Below are 26,452 nucleotides of genomic sequence, written 5' to 3'. Positions count from 1 at the left end.
TGAATGTGAATTCTTCAGTTCTCTATGGAAGGGACAAAATGTTTTAACTGATAACAAAAACACACAAAAAACTTGTTGTGGACATAGGAGGAGAAATCAAGTTCAAGTTTGTCCAGCAGGGAGCCTCCAGCTGGAGAGTTGTTACCATTCTCAGTACACATATGATGGCCAGAACTACAGCTCTTCATTCTAGCCAGGACCATGTGACTTTGAGGTATCAGTAGGTGGGAATCATAACAGGAGTCATAGCTAAGTGTTTGTCTGCAATCATACCATAGGAAGTATACAAGTCACACTTAAGTCCAAGGCTATGGGGGAAATACTGAATAGGCAAAAGTTTCAATGTATGCTAACCAGATGTCCAGCTAAGGATGTGTACACACCATATACTTAAAGCACATTATTCCCCCCAATGGATTCTGGGATCTGTAGTTTATCCCTCGCAGAGCTACAATTCCCAACACCCTTAACAAGCTCCAGGTGCCGGAGCTTGTTCGGTCAGTCCCCATCCAAGAATGCCCAGTCCGGATGTCACACAAGGTTTTCTTAACATACAATGAGTTGGGGTGGCCCAATACATGTTGCTGCTTGAGACACAGCAGCAAATGGCACCCCTGCCCCTCCTCCCAAGTCAAGGTGCATTGTACTCAGGTTACTTAGGCACCTGAGATAGAAAATCCCCACTCCTCCTCCTGAGTAGTAAAAATATACTAATACCTATGTATGTTCTGCCCTTTTGTGAAATCCAAAATCAACTGCCTCCCTCTGCCTAATGGTAGGACTGGTAGGTCAAGGTCCAGGAGCAAGTGTTGCAGTAATTCTGATTCCCTCACGTAGGGTTTGATGGCTGAGCCACTAAGGTAGCATGAGGATTAGATTGCATAATGTCCAAAGGTCTTCCCCAGATGGCTGGACACTTTAACCAATGTTCTTCTGACCTTATCTCCTCTTAGCAGTCCTGAAAGAACCCCTGCAGGCTTCTCTCATCTTCTTTTCCACCCAGTGAAAGCAGAGGCGCAAGTCAGCACTTGGGCCTGCCCTTTTCTGTGGTTATCATTGGTGGGTTGTTTTCTCTGCTGTAGTCACCAGCAAGTAGCAGCAGTAGTGGAGCAGGACTACTGTTGTGGTATGGGGAAGGGCAGGATGGCTTAGTCCAGGTGGCCTAAGCCACAGGTCTTTTTCAATGGGCCCTGGAACTCCTTCCGCTCTTAAAAAAATATCCTTTGCTTACCGAACAGCTGGGAATGCAGCAAAGTGCAGTGCCACTGAGATCCCAGTCACCCTCCAGCTTAATTTGCTCAGAGAGCTAAATAAGCATACATGCACGTAATTAGCATGTCCTAATTTTATGCAAATTTGTGCCACAGACTTCTCTTTTAAGTACTTAGCTTTCCTTCAGTCCCACTCTTTCTCTTTTATTGTGAGCTTACTTGAAGCTATCAATATCTCTTACAGTGTGAAAGTCAGGTGCTGCATGCTACTCTATAAAAAATCCTAGGAAACTGATGTAATTTCATTGATAAGCAAATGCTTGGAAATGTTTCAGACGTGTTTCAGTCCTTGGAGCAAGCCATTCTGTTCTTGCTTCATCCAGCTTTCCCTGAACAGAAGTTAACTTAATAACACACTTGACCTTTAATCTCCTGGTAAGAACATTCCCATGTGTACAATTAAGCTAAGGGAGATAAAGAGAAATATTAATGAAGCTGCAGATATCAAAGGTGTTGGGGAAGCTTTTGAAGATTCATCACAACAGATTTACTACACTGTTTAAAAGTCAGCACTTTGTGGTGTATATGCACCGCGGTGTTGTCAGTCTGTGAAAATCATAGTCTTGTGGATGTGCGGGGGAGAAAGAGAAATAATGGCTATTCACACTCATGCTGGAAAACTTTATTTTAATATGTTATTCTTTATAACAGTCTAGTGTTCCAGTGCACTTGTAAGCAGAAAAGTGCTGTTAAAAATAACGATTTCTGTGGGGTTTGTAGTGGCATATGAAATGCAGCAAGGAAGTTTTCAGTGCACTTATATAACATGACTTTGATGGGACTTATTCCCAGAAGCGGCTCACTGGGTGAGGCGGAGCTATTATGCTAGCTTCCCAGCAGGTGGGTTGCTGTTGCTTACCGAGAGGAAAGGTGACATGTGGAGATCAGTGCGGTGCAAACATACCAGCGGGACCAATCAGGTGGTCCTGCTGCTGCATTTGCTCCACACCAACCTCCCCGGCCACCTTCCCCCGTCCCTCCCCTTCATGCCAGAAAGTTTGTGTAGTGGCCCCATCCCAAATGGTGAGTTGCTTACTGCTTACTACCAGGAAAGTGTTTGAAGGATTGTAGTCCTAACTGGGTCCTAACTGGGCAATAGCCATTCTCTGCCAGGAAGTTATGCTGCACAAATCTCATTGAAATTAATGGGAGTTGCCCCCAGACTGTGCTCTTGCGCTGCTGTGGTTCATTTTCAGTTGGGTTTGCACAGAGAATCTCCCAACGCTCCCAAGTTTTCACTTGTGAGCCATATCTCCATCTCCTAAGTTTTCTGTAGCTATTCAAGCCATCAATTATTTATTTTTAAAGCAAAGGGCCTGCAAGATGATTGCTAATATCCCTGCTATTGCAGAGAAAGAGACATTATACTTCGTTGTAGCTGCCCACCATCAATCTCTTATGTAGCCAGAATTATGCCTCTAGGAATAACTGTTCAAGCCATAATCCTTAGGCTTTATGATAATGTGTGAGTGTGAGTGTGAAATACTTCAGAGATTAAATTACAGAAGTAGCCACCTTCATACAAACACAGATGTAGCAGAGTGACCCATGAGACCATTTTTAAAAAGCAATACATTTCAAGTTGTAAAAGCTACTGAGCCTGGTTATTCTTATCTTAACGTTTATTACACCATTAAACATAACCCAGCATTTCACAAGCACTACTGCAGACCAGTGTAAATGCATTCTGTTTGATTTCACAACCTGAGGGGAGGAAAGACAGTGTGCGTGTGGGTGGGTGGCTGTAAAATGTCAGATAAATGGACTTCTCCAGTGACGTAGACATTTATGAGACTTGGGAATGGAAAATGTGGATAGGTGTCCAGCAGATAAACTTATGCACAAATATGCAACCTTTGTGGTCAAAATGCAAGTGCTGTTTAGCAAGGCTAGATCCCTGCCGTAACAGCTTTGCCCAAACATTTTAGGTGGTTCCCTACTTCCACACTCAATTTTAATAGCCCGAGAAACCCCAGGAAGCTCAAGCTCTTAATACACCTTCTTCCAGCTCAATTGGAATCCTTAGAGCAGTTCTAATGAACTTCCTCTTGGGAGTTCTGTAGATCATAAACTCATACTGGGAGGCACAACAGGGCTTAATTAGCCTATCCACAACCACAGGATTTAAAAACCAACTTGGTGAATTAATTCAAAGCATATGACCCTGCCTAGAAGAATGACCTTCTGCTCCCCTCCCCCTCCATCTAAGTTTAGCAGGAGAGGTGGGAGAGAGAACAAGAGCTCTTGCACTGGAGAACTTGGCCCAGGTGGCATGCAACCTTTCCCTTCACCAGCAGCAGAGGGTGGAACAGTGTCACCTTCCTCTTCGCTGCCATTTTTATTTTGCTTTTGTGGTTGAATAGTGGGGTATGATTTGTGTGTACGAAAGCACCCTGTGATCCTCGGGTAAATAAATAAATGAATGAATGCATCCAAAATAGAGTTAGAACAACACAGCAGTTAAGAACTAAGAACTAGGGTACAACTAAATAAATATAAAGGTGCACAATGAGAAGGTGCTTTGGTGATTGGAGGTTTGATCTGAAATCAAGCTGGATTTAAGATTGTTGGTGTGTCTTCTGTCTCTTACATCATGGATGTTGGCTTATTTTATGGATGGGTGTTCTGTATTATTTTATTAATACTATTGCTACAAGTTTGTCATCACCGTCATCTAGAACAATTTACTTATGAACTATGCTAGTCATGAGAAAACTTTCTTGAAGTTTTGTATTGTGGAAGGAGGAATTGCTTTGAGCATTTTTTTCTGAAGGGAGGTGGTTTAATAATACAGCTAGAATCCATTCTTGATTACATTGCCATTTAGGAAAAGTCAGGAATCATTGTAATTTAGTGAAGTGCACATTTCTACTTTTCATTTTACCACATTTTCTAACTTCGTAGGGTTTTAATGTCATTTGTGCACATAGTATTAACAGAAAAATATTTATTTTGCTATTAGTTTTCTTTTGGTGTTTGGGAGAAGGGAATACTAAAAAACATGGGGGTGGAAATGACAGGTAAAATTCTGAATAGCGTTTTAGGTTACAAATTATGATCTGGGAAAGGCTACTTTTGAAAGTCCCTTAAACTTGCCCAATTGATCTCTCCTGTTTATTTTTTTCTTATTTTAATGTGGCCAGAGGATAGCAAAAAAAATTACTCTTCTTACTTCACTCTATTATGTTCAGAAGCTGCTGTGACATCATGCTAATTTAGTGTTTTCATGCGCACTAAGGATATGTCTGCTTCTGACACACGAATCCCAGAATCCCTAGGAACGTACCCTGGTTCCATATTCAGCAGATCAGAAATTACTATACAGTTTGCTATACAATACCAGCTGTTAGAAAATGTGTTGCAATCTCAAAGCCTGCCCATTCCATCATTTTAAGCTAGTGGTTTGGTGCAAAACAGTAGTAATGCCATGCTAACATTATCTTGGTGATCTGTTGGTTAGTTGACAGCACTACATTAAATGTGGTACAAGCTTTATGCATGTAGTTCATAATTGCATTGGCAGGCAAGTAAGTACTCGTCACAGCTGTGTCAGCTCTTAGAAAGATTCTGTCTTGGCCTAATTTGCACATTTAGCAATATTGTACAAGAGCAATATTCCAGTGTTTAACTTGGAACTGCATCTTAGACAACTTCAGGGTTGCTTTATTATGTAATCAGAGGGTGTAACTGTCATGCAAGCACAAACAATTATATCACAAAACTTTATCTATCTGGAAATTATTCTTATACATGAGGAAGGAACCTCAAATCTCTGCTTTAGGGTCATCATTGGCCTGGGGTTCACATAACGCTAAACTATGGTTTGTTTAAGCCAGGGGTTGGCAACCTGCAGCCCACGGGGGTCATTTAAACGGCCCATGAGCTGCCCCTGAACCAAGCCGTCTGCTTGGTGACTCCCCCCGTGCTGTGCTAAACCGGTGCAGCGCGGAGCGGGGACTCACTTCTGCGACACTGGAAATCGCGTCTGCGCAGATGCGATCCAGCCCACGGAGCAATCTCCGCGGGAGTGAACCAGCCCAGGCAAGGTAAACCTTGCTGACCCCTGGTTTAAGCCATGGTTTGTTTGAACCTTACACAAGATAACAACAAGTTGTATCACAGACAATCAAGCAAACCATCTCCTGTCTGTCCAAACTTTGGTTGTTCTCAAGATGTTCTTGCCATGCGCCTTTATAGCTTGGTGAGGGTCATGGGTGGCTAAAGAAGCTGTAGTTAAGGAAGTGGGCTGGATTCACATGTAACACTTCACTATAGTTGAAATAAGCAAAGGTTTGTAAGCTCACAAAAACCATGGCTCCATGGTTTAATAATAAATGACTTAGTGCTATGTGAGAACCAGGCATCCACTGCCACAGATTAATCTACAGTGGTACCTCAGGTTACATACGCTTCAGGTTAGATACGCTTCAGGTTACAGACTCTGCTAACCCAGAAATAGTACCTCGGGTTAAGAACTTTGCTTCAGGATGAGAACAGAAATCGTGCTCCGGCGGCGCGGCAGCAGCAGGAGCACACATTAGCTAAAGTGGTGCTTCAGGTTAAGAACAGTTTCAGGTTAAGAACGGATCTCCGAAACGAATTAAGTACTTAACCCGAGGTACCACTGTATATGATTTTAATCATTTGTTTTCTTACATTTATATCCTGCCTCTCTTTCATGATGGAACCCAAGGCAGCATTCATTTGATTTCCAGGTGGTCACCCATCTAGGCACTGACCAGACCTAGACTGTTTAGCTTCAGCAAGCAGGTGGGCTCATGTGACTTCAGACCATACCATGGTTTGTGCCTCCACACTATGTGCTACAATGTGCAGAGAAAATGAACAAAGTACCACAGTGATGTACCTTGGTAACCCAGAATGTTTCAAATAAGTGAGCCAATTCAGGCACTACACTATTGGGAAATCTTTTGTATTTGTACCCCTTTTGGATGAGGATAAAAGGAGGTACAGTGCAAGTTACAGCCCCAAACCACACAGTGTTTTTTTTCTTGTACATGTGACTGCAGGTGAGACGCTACATGTCAGCGAAGAGTCTTCTATGCTCTGCAGTAAATGCTCCAGTCTTTTCTGTGTCCTCATTATGTTCCTTTGCCAAGAAGAAACCAAGCCATTCTTTGCTGCCCAATACTTACTAAAACATAAATATAAAACAATATTTCATCAATGTACATACAATGATACAATAATACATCATTTCAGAGTTTGTGGCTTTCTGGTATGATGAGTTGCACAGTGGGTGAAGTTTTCACGCTTAAGCTTTGCTGTTTTCTCTGAAAACCAAATGGGCAGGAATTTTCGCTTCTCATTCTAAACATGCATCTGTGATTGTCTCTGCCATTAACTGGGTCTACAGATAGGATGAAAAATTAGGTCAGGTTTGAAGATGACTTACTCCAACCATGATTACTAAGTCATCAAGGCTTTTCAGCAACAAGAGAGCAACTCCCAAATAAAACTTGGCAGAATGCCTAGGCTACCTCATCAGTGTGTGCAGAATATATAGTCCCTTATTTTGGAAGGAATCTGTTTCACATGAAGCTGCTGGTATTAATGAAATCATTAATAGACTCCTAGGGTTGTTAATTCTCCCAGCAATGCAGCAAAGGTGAATGTGGTTTACTGTTTATATAGGACCATAAATGTCTGTGGCACTTTACAAACTATTCGAGGACAGTTCCTGCAAAAAGAAAAAGAAAAAGAAAAAAAGGAGTTTGCAATGTAGCATTTGCTACAGGGGAGACCACAGAGTAAGAGGACTAGGACAAGAATATATTTTTTTTTATTTTCGTTGCACATAATTAGGCTTAGGGCCTAACTTCATGTGATGTTTATCGTGTTTGTCCTTAAATGCAAGTTCAGCCCAGATTGGGACTCTCAGTTGGTGGTGGTGTATTTTTAACCATGTGCCCTCTGCTGTGAGTTTTCTGGCTGGGGCAGCTTCCTCGTTTCTGCCAAACTGCTGCTGCTCAATAGCACTAGGCCCAGGGAGACAGGACCAGAAACAGGCATCAGCACTGGTGGACCCTGTTCCCCTGACAGTTCCCTGAGGATGCCTGGTACTACTTGTAGGCTTGCAATCTAGGCGACAATGATTTTTAAAGGGAATGATGTGTCCTACTATCTGCTGATCACTGGCTCCTGATGCTTGGCCAGTTTCTTCAGAGAATTTTGAAGGGGAAATGGTGTCCTGGAAAGGGTGCTGCAGCAGGGAGCTTTCTAGATTACATGCCCCTCTCTTTTTAAAGAAACCATCTGCAACCTGCATTCCCAAGGATATTCTATTCTCAGATTCACCTTTTTTTCTCTCTCTCTCTGTTTATTTTCTCTGCTCCATTCTCTGCCCCTGCTATTATCGAACTCAGTGGTGAAATTGTCATTGATTTTTATAATCACATTCTGTGTGGCCTTTATGCATTGAAACAGAGCTGGAAATTTTCAAATCCCGTCTTAAAAGCAGGAACAACAGCATGGGCGTGCCATTAAAAACCCAGAAATCAGCAAAATCATCATTTTAAAAGGTCCAATTGGTCTCAATCTGCTTTTGCTTAATATAGTTTCTGTCTCTAATGATGATTACTTTTTTCCTAAAAGGACAAATCAAGTAGGGGAAGCTTATGCATGTAGAGAAAATGGTGAGAGCTTGACACCTCTTCAAGTGAGGAGAGAAATTAAAGTTCCTAATAACTCAGAGACAATGTTGAATAACAAAGAGGACCAGTTGGAATCTGCAGAGCAGTTCGCATTAATAAAAGCAAGTGAGATATAAATCACCCAAATGGGTAATTATGTGATGTTTATAACTGGTTGAAACGAAGATAATTAATTATTTTGAAGGCCCCAAATGCCACTGAAGTCAGGATAGTGAAGTAATTATCTCCAGCTTCTGTCAAACATGAAGCAAGTTTAAAGTAAGTAAATAAAAATAAAAAATCCAGGACCACAAAGGAAAGGTAGCTGTTGAAATGTAGTTCAGAGTTTTGGATTTGTTCGAATTGTATTCTTCGTTTTGTATAACACTGGGAACAGGGACAGACTTTGGTCTTTCAGATTTCAGCGGCCCCCTGTGCAAGACCAAAATTCGGCACCCCCACTGCCTCTTGCCTTCCATTCTGCGTGTGCCCTACGTCATACTTGCAGCACCCTATGGTGCCCCCCTCAGTTCGACGCCCAGTGCTGGGGGGATCCATTTGTGCTGCCCTAAATCTCCCTCTGCTGGGGACCAAAACTTGCATCCAATGTAGCCCTAAGCAACTCTCCCATCGGCATAAGGATTTGTTCTTGTGCAACACCAGAAATCCCCTGCTCCTCCTATGCAGACCCAATACAGTGGTACCTCGGGTTACATATGCTTCAGATTACATACACTTCAGGTTACAGACTCCGCTAACCCAGAAATAGTGCTTCACGTTAAGAAATTTGCTTCAGGATAAGAACAGAAAGCGTGCTCAGCAGGAAGCCCCATTAGCTAAAGTGGTGCTTCAGGTTCAGAACAGTTTCAGGTTAAGAACAGACCTCCGGAATGAATTAAGTACTTAACCCGAGGTACCACTGTATATGTTATGGGGGGAAACATGAGACCCACACAAGGGGAGGGGAGAGGGGAAGTTGGACACACAAGGGAGTTGGATATCACCCAAAGGGCAACCCTGATCTGTGGAGGAGAAGGAGATGGGGATGTTTTGAGGTCCACACTCATGTGACATTACATCAATGAATGCAGAGAGCAGCTACTCTGTAATGGTGCTGCAATTCCCTGCACAGAAATATTTTACATTACAGATTTAGGGACATGCAGCACAATCTGGTACATGTTTACACCATGTTCAATGGTGCCTAATATAGAAGTGTACATATTGCAGTCATACGCTGCAATTCTGTACCCGCCTACTGGGATTAGGCCCCACTGAACTTAATGGAACTTTCCCCTGAGTAGACATGAGTAAAATTGTATTGATATTTGAAATCAAGGTGCATCCATAGGGGGAACTAGAGGGAGGTGGGGGGCATGCCTACCCCCTGACAAGTAGCTTGCCCCCCACCACTTGCCCCTTTCATTCCTGCACCTGTGCTGTAAATTGATGGAGAGGCACTTTTTACATTCAAATGACCACTGAACTGGAAATTAAATTAAGACTGCTATCCTAAGCATAACTGCTTCATTACTCCATGAAAATCAATATGACTTCCTTTAGAGGGGCAGAAAAATGTTATTCCTCCTGAGAAAAATTAATATGTAGGACAAAGCTTCCTCTCCTGAAATGCACTGTGTGTCCCTTATGTACCTCTGCTGCCTGCATTACATTTCATCCTCAAAAATTTTTCATGAGGCAGTAAGCTTTTGATGAGTGCAAAAAATCCCATTTGCCTTCCTCTTGCTGGTCTCTATTTGCATCCATTTTGCTGCATTTTGCTGCTACGTTGGCACCATTATTTTTTTTTAAAAAGGGTGTGTTTCTCTTCACTGTGTAATCCCACCCAACTGGGGAATCACATAGTGGATGCAATGGTGCCACACGACCAGTTGGCTTCATGGTGACCTCAGTGCAGGCAGACAAAACCGTGCTGCTGTCATTCATCAGAAGGTGCATTTGTGCATTCATCTCCATCGAGTGTAATAAAGTGCAGGTAGGCAATATCATCCTGATGCACATCTAAATATGCATCCATGCTGCTGTCTCTCTGGTCTGCAGTACTGCAGTGTGGTGGTTTCATTACCAAAATGCAGTGCAGAAAAGAATGACGATATAGGGGAAAAAAACAGAGGGGTGCTAAAGTGTTACTGAAGCTCCCAGTTTGGCTCAGGTCTAGTTTGAAGGCAAGTAGCCACTAAAAGTATGAGCTATGACCTGGGAAATCCCTGAGTTCAAATCCTTCTTCTGCACTATGGGGATAATAATACCGACCAACGTTATAGGGGACAATGTAAGGAGTAGTAAGATTACATATGCAAGGTACTAGGAACACTCAAAAAGCACAATAATATTAGTTTCTGCTAGGCATTTGGGAATCCAGGTGAGTTATTGTTTCGGGAAACTCTTAAGTGCTTCAGTTGAATGTCTTTTTTCCAGTGGTATAGGTTTATTGCTTCTATTTTTATAGTTGGTTCTATTGAATGTCTTATGATGATTATGTTTGTCTTGTCATTCACCGCTTATGGATTAGTTAGAGGAAGAGTGATGTAAAAGTTTTGAAATAAAGTAATAAAAACAGAGTTATAGGAATATGTGTGTGTTTCTGTTCCTGCAGCATTTATTTTAAACAAACCACACAGAGACAATAGCCAATGTTCATGCCCAGTGTCTAGGTCAGGAGTGACTGACCTATTCTGACCTGAGGACTACACTTGCCCTTGATGAAGCCTCTTGGAGCAGCATTGGGGGGGGGGGCGGGTTGCTTGTATTGTCTGATTCACACACCCTGGCCTAGATTATCACTCCCTGCACTGCTGGTTTCCAACAATAAGATCATGAAGAAGGAATCTGAAAAAAGAAGAAACAGGTTATGTGTGTGTGCTTATAGTCCATGTCATGGGCCCCATGGTTCTGTCAGAATCTGGCATACATAGTTTGGCAGCCCCAGAAAGGAAGAAGAGGAAGAAGTAGTAGTGAGGGGCTTGGAGACTAGCAGCTAGAGGTGGAGGTTCTCCCGTTGTGACTCTAGGTGTTGGCAAGGAGGCATCAGATCTACTGGCTGTCCCTACTTTCCCTCCTGCAGAGTCAGAGGGACAGGACACAGAGTTGTCTCTGAGAACCAGGCACTGCTCCCATGGGTGTTGATCAGGCACACCAGCCCAGACAGAGCATGCACAGCAGTCTCATAAGATAAGAGATCCTCATAAGTGAGCTCTTACCACCTCATAAGTGAGTTCACACCACCTCATCTTTAGAAGCTTGGTGGGATGGGCATGACAACTGTTGGGACATCTTTGTTGATTCTCTTCAGTTCGACATCCCTTGCTTTGCTTGTGTGCCTTGGAATCATGACTTCTGAACCCTGTGCTTGCTGTTGAGCCTGCTCCATTATTATCCTGAATATATATCTCTTCATTACTCTCATGTAAGAGTTTCTGAAGATGTATTTTGGAACAGTATTTTGACAATGCAGGTAGTCCTTCACATACTATGATCCTTCTAATCTTCTGGTCAGCTGTTTGAAAATCTAGAAATGTTCCTAATAGCATAATCACAGGCTATTAAAGGGACAGTCCCTCAACGTTACTAGCACAGAAATACATTTCAGTATTGCTAATGTAAGTACTTAGTAATTTCATTCATTTCAGTCATAGCAGATGCAAAAGACTGTCTGTCGTGCTCCTAAGTTAGGTACAATGTGATCTTTCAAAACAGTTGCAGTGGTGAATCCATGTAATAATTTAAACCCATCAAAGAGGAATTAATTGCTTCAAGGATACGGTGACCTGAAAACTGGGTAACTTTCTCTGTGTCCTGACTGATCAGATAGATGGCAATCTCAAGAAGACAAGCATTCAAACAAGCTTCCTATAAGAAATGCTGTGTAGAGTGGCTGTGACAGCAGTGTGGCTGTTGTGCAGATTTTTTTTCCCCCATCCAGAGAAAGCAATAAGTAGTAAGACAGTAAACTGTGCAGTGATGGAAAACTGTCTGATTTAATGCAGCTGGTGAGTACAGAATTTCCAAATAGGCAAAGTATTCAAAAAGGTAAGAAACCACATTCAGAAGAAACAACAACAACATAGAAACCTATGGCGTATGGGACTGACAAGTTCATTGCAAAATAAGCTTTCATTGGCAAAAGCCCACTTCATCAGATGTAAGTTTGGGATCAGCTGTATAAATAAATTCAACAAGCCCATCTATGCTTAGCTGAAATTAATGCTTATTCTTCTCCTGTGTATCTTGTATTTCATTTCCTTCCCACTCCCCGTGTCAAATTCTAGATTGTAGATCCTTGGGAAAGGAAACTGCCCTCATACTTTGCAACCCACTACGCATACTGGCTGTGCTACCAACATGTGTTGTTCAGTGACATGTGGGACCAGGCTTCAAATCTCCACTCGGGCTTGAGATAAAGATACAGTGGTACCTCTGGTTAAGTACTTAATTTGTTCCGGAGGTCCATTCTTAACCTGAAACTGTTCTTAACCTGAAGCACCACTTTAGCTAATGGGGCCTCCTGCTGCCGCCGCGCCACCAGAGCATGATTTCTGTTCTCATCCTGAAGTAAAGTTCTTAACCTGAAGCACTATTTCTGGGTTAGCGGAGTCTGTAACCTGAAGTGTATGTAACCTGAGGTACCACTGTAATATAATATAATCTTGCTGTTGTTACTTAAAATACAGCAGTGATTAAGTTTCACCATACTGATGTTCCTGCATCAAATTATTTCTGAAAGCGCTGGTGTGCACACATGTTCATCTATCATTGTGTGTGCAAATGCACTGCATATGTGCATACACACATAGGTCAGCTAATGGCAGCAGCAAAATGCAAAACATCCCTCTCACCAGTGTGAGGAGTTGAGTGGGGAATGCATAACGTTTGAGAGAGGGCAATGCTTCAGGAAGCAGGTTCATGCCCTGTGGCGCAGCCCTGTGTAGCTGGTGACACAGGACAAGAAAACGAAGGCGGGAGGCCATCCTTAATTATCCACACTGTTGCCACCAAAAGCCTGACAGGGGCTGTTGGTTGCTAGGAACAAGTATACAGAATACATTGTGTGGGTTGGATTTACAGAACTGCTGAGGCAAGCGATCAAGCTAGAATTAATTGTGTAATTATCATGATTGTGAGTACAGTTAGGGTAATGATACATGCAAAAGATTATTTTCATTTGCATTTGTCTATACATGCTCATGGTTTTGCATGCAGTTCCATCCCCAAAGACTCCTTTGCATGGGAAAGGGGGGTGGAGCAGACTGTTAATCTGGATTAGAAGAACACGAAGGGCTACAGTTTTATATTCCAACTCAAAGCTCCAAAGAGGTAGCTGTGCTAGTCTCTTGTAAACAAATCCACAAAGATCCTTGGGGCACCATGAAAACGAACAGGAATCTTGTGATATCCACTTTTTTTTAACTTAGTGATTTAAGAAGCACATTTCAGGAACTAATATGAGAGAAAAGGGCAAAATAGAATATTATGGGACATCTGAGATATATAGGTTGTAAAGAAGCAGTATTAATAATTTTTGTAAAAAGTATAATAAGGGTTAGGGACTCAGGTGGCGCTGTGGGTTAAACCACAGAGCCTAGGACTTGCCGATCAGAAGGTTGGCGGTTCAAATCCCCGTGACGGGGTGAGCTCCCATTGCTCGGTCCCTGCTCCTGCCAACCTAGCAGTTCTAAAGTACGTCAAAGTGCAAGTAGATAAATAGGTACCACTCCGGTGGGAAGGTAAACGGCGTTTCTGTGTGCTGCTCTGGTTCGCCAGAAGCAGCTTAGTCATGTTGGCCACATGACCCGGAAGCTGGACGCTAGCTCCCTCGGCCAGTAAAGCGAGATGAGCGCCGCAACCCCAGAGTCGTCTGCAACTGGACCTAATGGTCAGGGGTCCCTTTACCTTTACCTTTATAATAAGGGTTATTCATACTAGAATGAAGATTAGGAATCAAGGGGCAGGATTAATAAGTGCATTTTACATTAATAAGTGTATTTTACAGGACATCTGCTTAATACGTTTTAACATATGTAATATATGAAGAGCCTGGTGCATTAGGCTAGCCCTGCAGTCTGTTCTCACAGTAGCCAACCTGCAGGACTTGAGCACAACACCAGTCTTACCCTCCTGCAGTTTTCAGCAGCCGGTATTCAGAACCTTATTGCCTCCAACAGTGGATGCAAACCATAGGCATCAGAGTTTGCCGCCATGGATAGGCTTATTAATTCCTCTGTGAATTTGACTAATCCTCTTTCAAAGCCAACCCCCCCCCCCATGTTGGTGGACATCACTGCCTCTTGTGGAAGCATAAGTCCATAGCTTGACTTAGCACTGTGTGAAGAAGTTCTTTCTATTGTATGTCCTGAATATTCTGGCGTTCAGCATCTTAGGATGCCCATGAGTTCTCGTGTTATGATAGATGGAGAAAAGCTTTTCTCTACCCACTTTTTTCCCCATACTGCCACACTAAATGATCCAAGTTCTTACAAATGTGGAATTGGTATTATGTGGCACCTGTAGTTGTGCCAATTCTGCTGACTGAAGGGGTCAAGTGGGCACATGTGGGTACGGCGATCTTGTAGGTAAACTGGTCCCAAGCTGTTAAGGGCTATTGTAACATCTTGAACTTGGCCTGGAAGCAGATTGGCAACCAGTGCAGATCTCTGAGCACAGGTGTTTATATTCTGACAAGGTCTCACTCCTGTCAGTCGTCGTGAAAACAGAAGAGCTGAAATATTATATTCAGCAGTGTACCTATCTGTTTGTTTGTTTTTTGAAGCAATGCATTGTGCACCATGATATTCACAAAGCTGAGATTCTTAATTTAGTTTTAGTTTCTAACAAATACACATGTTTAGGAATAGTCAAGGATTTCTCTACCAGACTCATGCTAACCTGCACGGTTTGCCCCTCACCTTAGTCCTTAATACAAAATATAGTGTTGTGCCACCAAGTGCCAAAGCAAAGATCTGCACATTTAGTTTGCCGTTGTTTGTTATTTTAAGTTCTTAAACTGACGGCTGCAGCATTCCTCTCCTCACCCCTCCCCTTTAGCCTCTCTTTGTCCCAGCACATTCCTTTGCTGCAGTTTGCAGTAGCATAGGAACTACTTGTAGGAGCCCCAGACTTTGAAATCAGACAACAAAGTGCGGTTGTTGTTGTTTTCCTCATTATCAGATCTACTGGCCAGGAGGGCTCCAGGCTGCTCCCTGGATCCTTCTTAGCAAACATTTGGCCCAATCAGTTTCACTTCTCTGGGGGGGGGGGGAGAACTAGAGGAACCAAATATTCTTGCTTATGAGAGAAATTGACAAGAACCTAGTTCCTCACGTAGCTTCTTAAATGGCAAGCTGTGTTGCCTAGAATGAGGAGGTTACTCTCAAGAAAGCATGCTAAATATAGTAATTTAATTCACAGAAATGGTAAATGCTTGTTTGCATTACTATGTGTTTAAATTTTATTGATTGGTAACTGAATTCTAGAGAGTTCTCCAGTAGTTCTCATGTGATTGGCTAATGTTGGTCACATGGGAGCTGTCTAATGAAGGAGACATTCCGTTTTGTGTGAAGCAAGATGACTGTGTGTTAGAATCCACTGTGAACACTGCTAAGTTGAATAGAGTGTTGGGGTGCTACTTCTCTGCTTGAAAGAAAGGGAGCAAAGATACAGGAGAATATAAAAATGGAAATCTCTCATAGGAGCTGCAAGGCATGCAAGGCATGACCTAACTGAGATACAGAAGGCTGAGTGCTGAGCTCTGGAAAGAGAGGAAAATACAGTTGCTTGGAAGTTAGAAGAAGGGACTGTAAGCCCATGCTTGGAGAAGCATGTGACTGTAAATATTTTGTTTTAATTCATCTATAAGTTTCTGCAAGTAAAGTCTGGGCATTGGTTTAATTTCCAAAGAAGGGTATCAGTCATATATATTTGATTTTTTTGCTTCTTAGCTGCGTTTTCACTACCCTTATTTCAACGAAAGCATACTGCCATCTCAAGTGACTAACAGGCAGAGAGCAATGCCCTCACCACAGACTTAAGGCAAACATAGCAAGAATATACTGAGGAGGAAGCAAAGACTTCTTTAATGAGTTATGCCTGCTCCCAATGGAAATAAGAGAGGCTACTGAGAGCGGTTGTCAACAGAACAGACAAAAAGACTTGTGCTTTCAACAACTTTATCAGCAAAAATCAGCAACAGAAGCTTTTCACAGCATGGAGATAAACATTACCTGCTAACTGGTGTCAATCCAACCATTGTTAAAAGCACAACTACACAAGCTGTAAAAGCTCAAATGATGGCCACCCTACATACTATTCAATGGTGCTACTGGTGCAATCTCCAGATGCTGTTCCTGAGCCAAGTCTTTGGAAATACAGACACTGCAAACATGCCTTTAATCTGCTGCTATGGAGGTGTGTGTGTGTGTGTGTGTGTGTGTATTTGAAAGAGGCTGTAACTAAGAGATGCAAGTGATTTCCCCCCACATAGCTTTTTGGTTCATTTTTATTTAATTTGTTTCCTTTTCCTTTTCTTGAAATTGCATTAATTAATTTACTAGATTTCCCCCCCGCAGAGTGCATCAGAAGGCCCAACCATTCATCTGCTGTCTGTAACTTCCAGGTTTTCTATCCAAACGGCATGAAACTCGCAAGGACTGTACCAGCTTCCAAAGACATCAGGCTCCCCAAATTTCAGATAAGGGCCACTGATTTACATTATTTTGAAAGGCGCACCGGCCAAAATAAAAAATAAAATGTTAATTTCACATATGTGCTCATGGGATCTGAATTGGAGGAACCTTGGGGTCATAGTAGATAGCTCAATGAAGATGTCAATCCAGTGTGTGGCAGCTGTGAATAAGTCACATTTCATGTTAGGGATCATTAGGAAAGGAATTGAAAATAAAACTGCCAGTTTCTTAATGCCGTTATACAAATCTATACTGTAAATTTCTCTGTGCCTAATTGTGCGGGGGCTGAGATACCAGAGGAGGGGTTAAGTAGCTGAGGGACCTATGGTACAGAGAAAAAGCAAATATTATCATGTTTTTTCTCTCTGCATCCACTGTGTACACACACTCTCCTTTTGGTAAGCATTGCTCTGCAGCCTTTAAGATCCCAAAGTGGCATTGGCACACACTCTAATAGATGGACAATCTTGTTCTGTTCTCGTTGAGAAGTTATGACAAGCAAAGAGACACACATACCTTAACCCTTGAAGTGCTTGCTTGAGAAAAGAGCCTGCTGCATCACAAAGGTGACTCTGTGTTAGAAAGAATAGAGACAGAAAGACTATTTACTATTAACTTTGTCCAGAGCAGGGGGTCAGCAAACTTTTTCAGCAGGGGGCCAGTCCACTGTCCCTCAGCCCTTGTGGGGGGCTGGACTATATTTTGAAGGGGGGAAATGAACAAATTCCTATGCCCCACAAATAACCCAGAGATGCATTTCAAATAAAAGGACACATTCTACTCATGTAAAAACACGCTGATTCCTGGACTATCCGTGGTCCGGATTTAGAAGGCGATTGGGCCTGATCTGGCCCGTAGGCCTTAGTTTGCCTACCCATGCTCCAGAGGGATAGCTGTGCTAGTCGGGTGCAGCAAAAACAACAAGGAGTCTTGTGGCACCTTGAAGACTCTTGAATGGCGCACAGCAAAAGCTTTAATGGTCCCCTTGATCAGATGCACCAAGTATTATCAAGAGAGAATGAGAGGGGGTAGCAATTAGTTCAAATTACCATATGTTGATACTTACTAAGGGGCAATAAACAAACAATCTCATTTGTTCCATTTTCCCACTTCTTTTCAAAATAAATTGCAATTCCCCTGACAGAGAAGACTTATTGTGAAACTGTGCATGTAGAGTTAGAAAATAAATGTAGAATGTTGCAGTCCTATGCATATCACTTCTGAATGAATAAGCATACAGTGGTACCTCGGGTTAACTACTTAATTCATTCTGGAGGTCCGTTCTTAACCTGAAACTGTTCTTAACCTGAAGCACCATTTTAGCTAATGGGGCCTCCTGCTGCCACCGCGCCGCCAGAGCACGATATCTGTTCTCATCCTGAAGCAAAGTTCTTAACCTGAAGCACTATTTCTGGGTTAGCAGAGTCTGTAACATGAAGCATATGTAACCTGAAGCATATGTAACCTGAGGTACCACTGTACATAGGAACTGGCTGTAGTCTTTCCTGATCATTCTCAAATCTTTGCAGTTCCTCCTTCTAAACTGCATGCGGATCTTAAAGAGGCTACTTGCAGAAGACGAATAAAAGAATGTGAGATTGGTACTACCTCAGATATTACTTCTTTGTTGTATACAGTCTCCTTTATTAATTCAAACGGTCATTTAATCTGCATCTTCTGTATGGATTTGCACTTGCTCCTGTCAGCCATATTAATCATTTTAATACCTCAATTATACATTTATTAATCTAGCCTATGTCTTTTCATTTCATTGTAGTAATAAGATCTTGTATGTTAATCATATTGGGGGGGGGGGTTGTGACCGGACACTAGAGAAAGACAGATTACTATTTTGCTAAGCAGCCAGAAGTGTTGTCATATTAATCAATATTATCTCAGTAATTTAATACCACTTTTGCTATGCATCTTCCCAATCTAATTATTACTAGCCAAGAGTGTGCTGCTAAACAATGGAAATGTATCTTTGTGAGTTATCAGCAGCATTTATATTGAGGCATTTTAACTTGCAAAACCAAGCTCCTGTGCAACTATGCTCACAACTATTGAGTTCAGTTGGTTCTATAGCCTATAGCATAGGACTGAAGCCTTGGTATCACTTTTAAATTCCATCATACAACTAATTTGCAATTCGATAAATATTATACTGTGGTTATTCTATTCAAAGTGTGAGGCACAAATCCGGAGTGAAGTCCCTAAGGCAGTTGGATGGTGCCTTGCATGCCTCCTGGCAACTCCTGCAGCCAGGCTGGTGCCAAACATATTACTCTGCTTTCCTTTGGACCACATCAGCAAGGCTGAAAGTGGGGGCTTGTCATCTGGGCAGTCTGGGACCTCCATACACACACCCAGGCTGTGCTCTGGAGAGGTCACTTTGGTTCTGCTAGTGGAGCGGCTTGACTTCACCCCTGGAGGTGCACTCCATTGTCTCTTGACACAGACAGATGCCAGCAAGTATGATGTAGAATGGCTAAAGTATTCCTAATTAAGAAGAGATTGTGCGCTGCATTTTCTATAATTCTTAATGGCAAACATAACTACAGTCATACCTTGGGTTACAGACGCTTCAAGTTGCGTTTTTTCGGGTTGCGGACCGCCAAAACCAGGAAGTACCAGAACAGGTTACTTCCAGGTTTCAGCGGTCGGGTATGCACAGAAGCACTAAATCGCGCTTTGCGCATGAGCGCCAAGTCGCAACCCGCGCATGCGCAGACAAGGGTTGCGAATGCTGCAGGTTGCGAACGTGCATCCCGCATGGATCACGTTCACAACCCGAGCGTCCACTGTATATTTCTGCAGGCAATTTAACTAGATTCTAAATATTTGGCACTGTAATGCTAACCAATGCTAAATAGGTACTGCTCCAGCGGGAAGGTAAACGGCGTTTCCGTGCGCTGCTCTGGTTCGCCAGAAGTGGCTTAGTCATGCTGGCCACATGACCCAGAAGCTGTCTGCGGACAAACGCCGGCTCCCTCGGCCAATAAAGCAAGATGAGCACCGCATCCCCAGAGTCGGTCACGACTGGACCTAATGGTCAGGGGTCCCTTTACCTTTACCTTTTTAATGCTAACCATGAAATTCAGTTTGATACAATGATCCAACAGTCATCCATCTAAATCACATTGTAAGATCAAGGCACAACAAAACTTGGATGCACCATATCCTATAGTGGTTGTTGTACTACTTGCAGAAGATTCCAGTTCACTCTCCAGCGTCTCAAACTAAAAGGATGTTCGCATCAGGATTGGGAAAGATTTCTGCTTGGAATGCCACCATTAGTTACAGTGGCAGAAGCTGTGTAAGGCAGCTTTATAACTTGGATTTCAGCTCATTTCCCCCCTCTTCTCATTTGCCAGACCTTTGATTTATTATACATGTTCACACTTTCAGTTCTCATTTTATTCCACAACTTTATAACTTCCTTTTCTTTCTTTTGCGTTGCGATGCAAAAGCACAAAGGACAAAATTGGCTGGACTTCAAATAATACTTGCGAACATGCAACCAGTTTTGTACGCAGGGAATTCAAAAGTGAAGAAAAGCTCTAATAGTTGGTTCTCTTTCGCAGCTGAAGAAGGCGGTAGTGAAGAAGCAGTAATTAGGAAAAGCAAAATTAGTATTTTTACACTGTGCTCTTCCCACTGGTTGCTCTGCCTTTGCTCCTTTGGTACCATGTACCGCTACCACATACACTTTAACACCTCCCCCCCCTCCAACTCCTAGTTTATTAATCAGACACACAAAACGGTCATTACTTAACATATTTGTTTTTCTCCCTGCAAGTGGTGTATGCCTAGAGAGATGTGTAGGAAGATAACCCAAGCTCAAATATCTGAGCTCCATTGCCCATAAATGAGACTTCAATCTGTGCTAGTACCTTACCATCTGCACTGTATATGGGGCATTTAGACACCAGAACAATGTTTGCACTGAATATATAGCAAGCAGGGGTGGACTTTGGTACTGTGGCACTCAGACTAGACCCAAATTAGGCATACATGCCCCCATGTTGTGGGGGGGTGGACTTCGGGGGAGACGACGTGAGGGCTCTGGCAGGGTCCTAGAGTCCTCCCAGCTACTGCCCAAAGCTGGGCAAGTGCTAACTAGGCATTGGAAAAGAGAACTTTAGGACTCTGTAAGAGTCCTCATGCCTCCTTCCCATAGCTGGGAAGCTGCCCTAAGTGCCTCTGGAACAAGTATATACAATGTGGTATATACCTCGGGTTACATACGCTTCAGGTTACATACGCTTCAGGTTACAGACTCCGCTAACCCAGAAATAGTACCTCGGGTTAAGAACTTTGCTTCAGGATGAGAACAGAAATCGTGCTCTGGCAGCACGGCAGCAGCAGGAGGCCCCATTAGCTAAAGTGGTGCTTTAGGTTAAGAACAGTTTCAAGTTAAGAACGGACCTCCGGAACGAATTAAGTACTTAACCCGAGGTACCACTGTATACAGGGACGCAGGTGGCGCTGTGGGTAAAACCTCAGTGCCTAGGACTTGCTGATCGTATGGTCGGCGGTTAGAATCCCCGCGGTGGGGTGAGCTCCCATCGTTCGGTCCCAGCTCCTGCCCACCTAGCAGTTCGAAAGCACTCTTAAGTGCAAGTAGATAAATAGGTACCGTTTTATAGCGGGAAGGTAAATGGCGTTTCCGTGTGCTGCGCTGGTGCTGGCTCGCCAGAGCAGCTTCGTCACGCTGGCCACGTGACCCGGAAGTGTCTTCGGACAGCGCCGGCTCACGGCCTCTAGAGCGAGATGAGCACGCAACCCTATAGTCAGACACGACTGGCCCATACGGGCAGGGGTACCTTTACCTTTACCTTTACCACTATATACAGTGTTTGTGAGAAGATGGCATGGTAGGAAAAAATATTCTGCTTTTTCTCAGGGCTGCTTCACAAAGTTTATTGTTTACTAGGATAGAGGCTGACCTTAGAACACTGGGATTTGGCAAGCTGACACACCAGTGTGTCATTTGCTTTACAGCTCAGGCTGTATACACATTACCTCTGGCTCCAGTATGCTCCCCCTGCTGATCCTTGAAGCTGAATACACACGACAAGAGCCACAATCCACAGGTACCCTGCAGCTTCTTGAGAAGTACTCCTGTTTTGATGCTGTTTCCCTAAAAACTGATTTGAAAAGAGAAGCAGAGGTTAAGCTGGGGTGTGTACATTTCAGGCAGCCATTTGTACATGCACAGATGACCGAACATGAATTGGAACTCAGTGCAGGGAAACAAATAAGGTAATGGGCGTTGGGTGGAGACATCCCTGCCCCCTCTCTGGTCTGTACAGCAATGTAAGAATGTGGCTTGAAACGCAGCCGGTGGAAGGCGGGGAGAAACAACTTTGGTGGGTTTCAGGCCGCTAATTTGTGCACAACCTCAGTCTGCCTATACGAACATGGTAGTGAAGCATTGTACTACTTCACTGTAAACAAAACTCATCCAAATCTGGTCAACTTGCATGTCCATTATACCAATCTGGTTTAATTGTTTTCCTTCTATTTTCCTCTCAGCTGAATATTTATGGCGTTTATACTTTGTTCTTTACCCAAAAAGTGGCTTCCATACTAAAAATCCACACTAAGACTCAGGTTCGCAATCGAAAAAGACACAGCGGGTGAGGGAAAGGGACTAAGAGGGAGGAGAGAAAAGCGAGCTCAAACACAAGTTTTTCAAGTTACAGTTCTTAGTATAACACAGTTACTGGTATGTGCAGATTTTGGCTGTCTAAAAAAGCAGTAACTCCCCATTGATGTCAGAAGTATTACAGAACTATTTACATTATTAAAATGGAATTGTGGGTATCTCTCCCCCCACCCCCCCGGTTTTACAGTTTGGGAGCAAAAGCTGTTAGATAATAGCTTATTCTATCCTATCATTAAAATTTGAATTTGGAATACCAGTTGTCTTGCACTGGAATGAAATGAGGGGTGTGCTGTCGGACTTGGGGGTGGGAGGAAGTAACAGGTCAGATCCAGTTTAGTAAGCAATATACAAAGCAAGTTGAGAGAAATTGTCAGGTGCAATCTGAAAACATAATCGCACTAACTAGTAGGTTGAAAGAAGCTATTTCACTTACCAAGTATATATCCTTTTCGAGTGCATAATAAGGAAAGCAACAGCCATCGCTTCTGTTTTACAGTTAGGGAATGGAAAAGGCAAGGAAAGTGATGGAAAGCAACTTTCCTAAAGTCTGTTGGTTATTCAACTTGGTGTTAGCATGTTTCCAAAGTCACTGGAGGTACACATTTTGCATATGAATTAGTATGTGTTCGGCATAAACTTGCATATATAGAGTGATTGTGTCTGCCTGTAAATTTCATAGAACTTTATTTTCTCAAAGTTTGTTTCCGATGCAGTTTAGATCCCCAAGGCTGCAGTCCTTTTCAGACTTACCTGGGAGTAAATCTCAATGAACTCAATGGTGCTGACTTCTAAGTATTTACTTAAGAGTGTGTGTGTAGAGAGAGAGAGAGAGAGATGTATAAACTGCTGAAGCAGTCTGACAAAATACTGCCCGAGTGAAGTAATTCTGAAAACCTGCCAAATGCACAGCTTTCCATGGCTTTTTGTTTTCTTGCCAGCAAGCCAGCTCCTTTTGACATATGAATTAGAAGATCCTTTCCCTTCAATGGGAAGCCCTATTTATTTTGCAAGCTTGTTACCAACCAGGGGGTACATTATTCTTTAATGCATCTGTGTAACTTCCATTAACATTGATTGGAATTACGTGTACTTGCTGAGAAAATCTGTACCTTTTGTTAAAATGGAAGCTCTGTTGTGACTTATTTTTTGATGGCATTGGTGATTATGCCATTGCTATATAAGATTTTAGACTGTTTTGTTTACTGTTTGATGCTTATTTATTTATTTATTTATTTTAATTAAGCAGAAATCCAGCATTTAAATACACCTTTCTTCTGATAAGAAGCACACTTTTCAGAGTATGATTGGAAGAGGGAAAGAAATAGTTTAGCTGAGCCCCTCTGTCCAAAGGCAGGACCATTTGCCATCCATCTCAACTATCCTTTATCCATCTCACAATTCAGTCATTTGGTTTTGAGGAAAGTACACACAGTGGTTAAGACCGAGTTAGGCAGACACATTAATTCTGTTTCCTTTGGGGAAGATTTCCCTGCGAGTTTTGGGGTGACGTGGTGCTTGGCTCTAAAAATGGAAAAATAATATTTCACTAGCCCCTTGTGGGCTATTTTCACATGACACTGACTCCATTTTTGCATTTCCTATGCCTGTAATTGGATTGTAAAACCCCATATTGGCTAGAATGTAGATCCAATTTTCAAATGGCTCACTTCCATTTTGCCCTACTTCAGGAGCATCCTTATTGTACAAGCACACCCATTCCTCTGCAAGCATTTCCACTACTTCAGCCACTCATAAGTGAAAAATGCCCTTTGTGTTGTTTATGAGCCTGATCTTTGAATTACCCAGTTTATCCACAAACTATTCAGCGTGAACTGGGAGATGGGGGAAGCAAAGTATATTAAAACGGAAGAAGCTTATTTTGGGGAGGAGAAACTACAAAGCTTTCTTTACTCCAAAAAGTTTGCCAGGTAGGAGTTCAGCAGTTAAAACTGGATCCGAGAAACAATGCCATGAACCATTTTGGATCTTCCAGTGCCATGTCCCATTATTATTTTTTATCTTCAGGACCAAACCTGCTCTACTGTTTTATGTTTATTCCTGTTGCCAGAGCCCAGAGGCTTCAGTCAGGATCAGGCCCAGTCTTGTATTATTGCATCTCTCTACCCAGAGGAGCCTTCTGCTCATGCTGTATAATTAGGTACCACATCTGGCAACACCGTAAAGAGAGCCTAATTTTTCCAATCCATCCCATTCTTGGAGAAAGTTCAGATTCCCTTCTTTAACAACCTGCTGGCAGTGGCGTAGCGTGGGTTGTCAGCACCCGGGGCAAGGCAAGTAATTTGCGCCCCCTAACCCGTGGATTTTAGCACTCGAGTCTCTTCCACTAGAGAGCTGCGAGTGCGAGCGCGCGCCCCCCCAGATGTTGCGCCCGGTGCGGCCGGGCCCCCCTGCACCCCCCACGCTACGCCACTGCCTGCTGCCACCACCCTGGCCCTTTAACAAGAGAGGAGCCAGCTTGCTGTCAATTAAACAATTTGCAGCTTGCCTCCTTGAGCTTCGCCTTCATTTGCTACTTCGGGTGCAGTTCCAAAGCGAATCCGCGGAAACTGGCAAGAAGCAAGCCGCACTAGTGCTTTGCATATCTTAATAGCTATTTTCGTCCAACAACAGGAGGGAAACTCCCTCCCTTCTTGTCGTCAAGGTAAGATTATGGGCTGCCGACAGCCAAGCTCTGTTCAGGGCGCTTTCTCTCTTCCAGCTATCTTCCCCACCCTTAAAGTGAGAGAGTTAGATAGGTGCGCAGGTGTATAGCGGGTTGCCTAGTTAGCCAGAAAGACCCAACTTCGCTTCCGGTGGCAGAAAGAAGCTTCTTTTGTTGAATCTCTGTGTCTCTGACATCGTTCTTTGGTGTGTGTGTGCGCGCTCACTCACACACACACACAGCTTTGCAAAGCAGTCTGCGGGTCAGTGTGTCAATGTGCATGTGAATGGGTTGCGATGGGATGTATATACCCAAGCATTTATTTGGGGTAAGGTGAAGCGCTGCGTGGTGATGACTTGCCGCCGCCGCGGCTTTACTTGGACTTTGAACAAATGGTGGGGGCCGGTGGAACAGGTTTCCAAGCCCCCCCCCCCTTCTCCAAACCGCTCGGGGATTGCGTCAAGCCTGGGGAGGAGGATTCTCCAGGAAAGAAATTAACTTACACACACACACACACACACACACACACACACACACACACAACCATAAAGGCCGCCCCACACGTCTCTCCCTTCCCTCCCCGCTGGCCCCTCCCTCCGCGCTCTGATTTGAAATGGGATCCAGCCGCAGCCTTTCGCCGGGGCTTAGTCGCCTCCTGCCCGGCTCGGAATCGCACCGGCAGCAGGAGAGAGAGGAGAAGCAAGAAGGAAGAAGAGCGCCCAGCTCTTGCGCGCGCCAAGGACTTGGCCCCGCGTTGCACAGCTAAGCCCAGCTGCTGCTGCTGTTGCCGCCTCTGCTGCTGCCGCCTGGCGCAGCCGGCGCAATAGTCGAGGGCAGCCAGAGAGCTCCTCTGCTCCGGCAAAGCAGAGCGAGCAGCCGAGCCGCTGCCGCCGCTTCGTGCTCCGCCTCCCGGCGAGGGCAGGAGAGCCGAGCGACCCCAGAAGCGCCACGGAGGGCGCCCACTCCGTCTCCGGCAGGGACGCGGCGCGCGGGGAGCCTCCGCCTGGGCTGGAGACGAGGCGATGCCGGGGCGTCCGGCCGAGCTCCGCGGCGCCTGCAGCCGCACTTGCTGCTGCTTCTGGAAAGGCGAGCTGCTCCTGACGCGGGGAGAACCAGGGACATGCTGCCGATGCACCTCCGGCCCCGGCCAGGTGAGCTGGCGGGCAGGTTGGGCGGCCAAGCGGGGTTGGTTGGGGGAGCAGGCGGGCGCGCAGCGCGGGGCCACGGAGCCACCCAACGGGAGAGCCGAGCGCAGCCGCTGCAGGAGGACAGCGGGGCGCCGCCCATGGAGAGCCCCGCCGCGCCGGAGGACGCACTCCCCGGCTGCCCACCCACCCCCTCGGGGCTGCCTGGCGTTGTGCGTCCGGCTGCCCCTCTTTTCTTGGAGGCGGTGCAGGCTGCGAAGGAAGGGGGGTTCCCCGATCTCTGCCCGGTACAGCGGGCCTGAGTCCCAGACGCAGCTGAGCTGGGGTGGGCGGCGGGAGGCGCCGGGGAGG

General features: G+C 44.2%; 1 protein-coding gene and 1 long non-coding RNA gene across 9 annotated transcripts in view; one reads left to right on the top strand and one right to left on the bottom strand.

The window, feature by feature from the left end:
• Positions 1–26,452, top strand: part of SULF2 (sulfatase 2) — a gene marked incomplete at its 3' end in the record, with an annotated part of 267,812 nt that overhangs the window by 147,182 nt on the left and 94,178 nt on the right. Inside the window, exon 1 of one of the 7 annotated variants that reach the window (XM_083618527.1) lies at positions 24,837–24,956. The exons of 4 other annotated variants lie outside the window; for them this stretch is intronic. Of the gene's footprint in view, positions 1–24,836; positions 24,957–25,445; positions 26,108–26,452 lie in introns of those variants that run through there. 2 more of the 7 variants (XM_083618521.1, XM_083618528.1) reach the window with 2 other exon arrangements.
• On the bottom strand, positions 10,108–26,434 carry LOC310764871. Of its 2 annotated transcripts, XR_014549301.1 has the most exons (4): positions 26,288–26,434; positions 21,649–21,766; positions 17,140–17,195; positions 10,108–10,774 (listed from the first exon to the last, which is right to left on the bottom strand). It is a non-coding gene; the product is annotated as an uncharacterized lncRNA (long non-coding RNA). The 2 variants fall into 2 exon arrangements; XR_014549302.1 differs by lacking the exon at positions 26,288–26,434 and having other exon boundaries at positions 21,649–22,045.

This window comes from Podarcis filfolensis (genome assembly GCF_964270895.1).
Source record: "Podarcis filfolensis genome assembly, chromosome: 6".
Taxonomy (NCBI): Eukaryota; Metazoa; Chordata; class Lepidosauria; order Squamata; family Lacertidae; genus Podarcis; species Podarcis filfolensis.
Note: the sequence above shows the minus strand (reverse complement) of the source record. Positions and strands in the feature narration are given on the sequence as shown.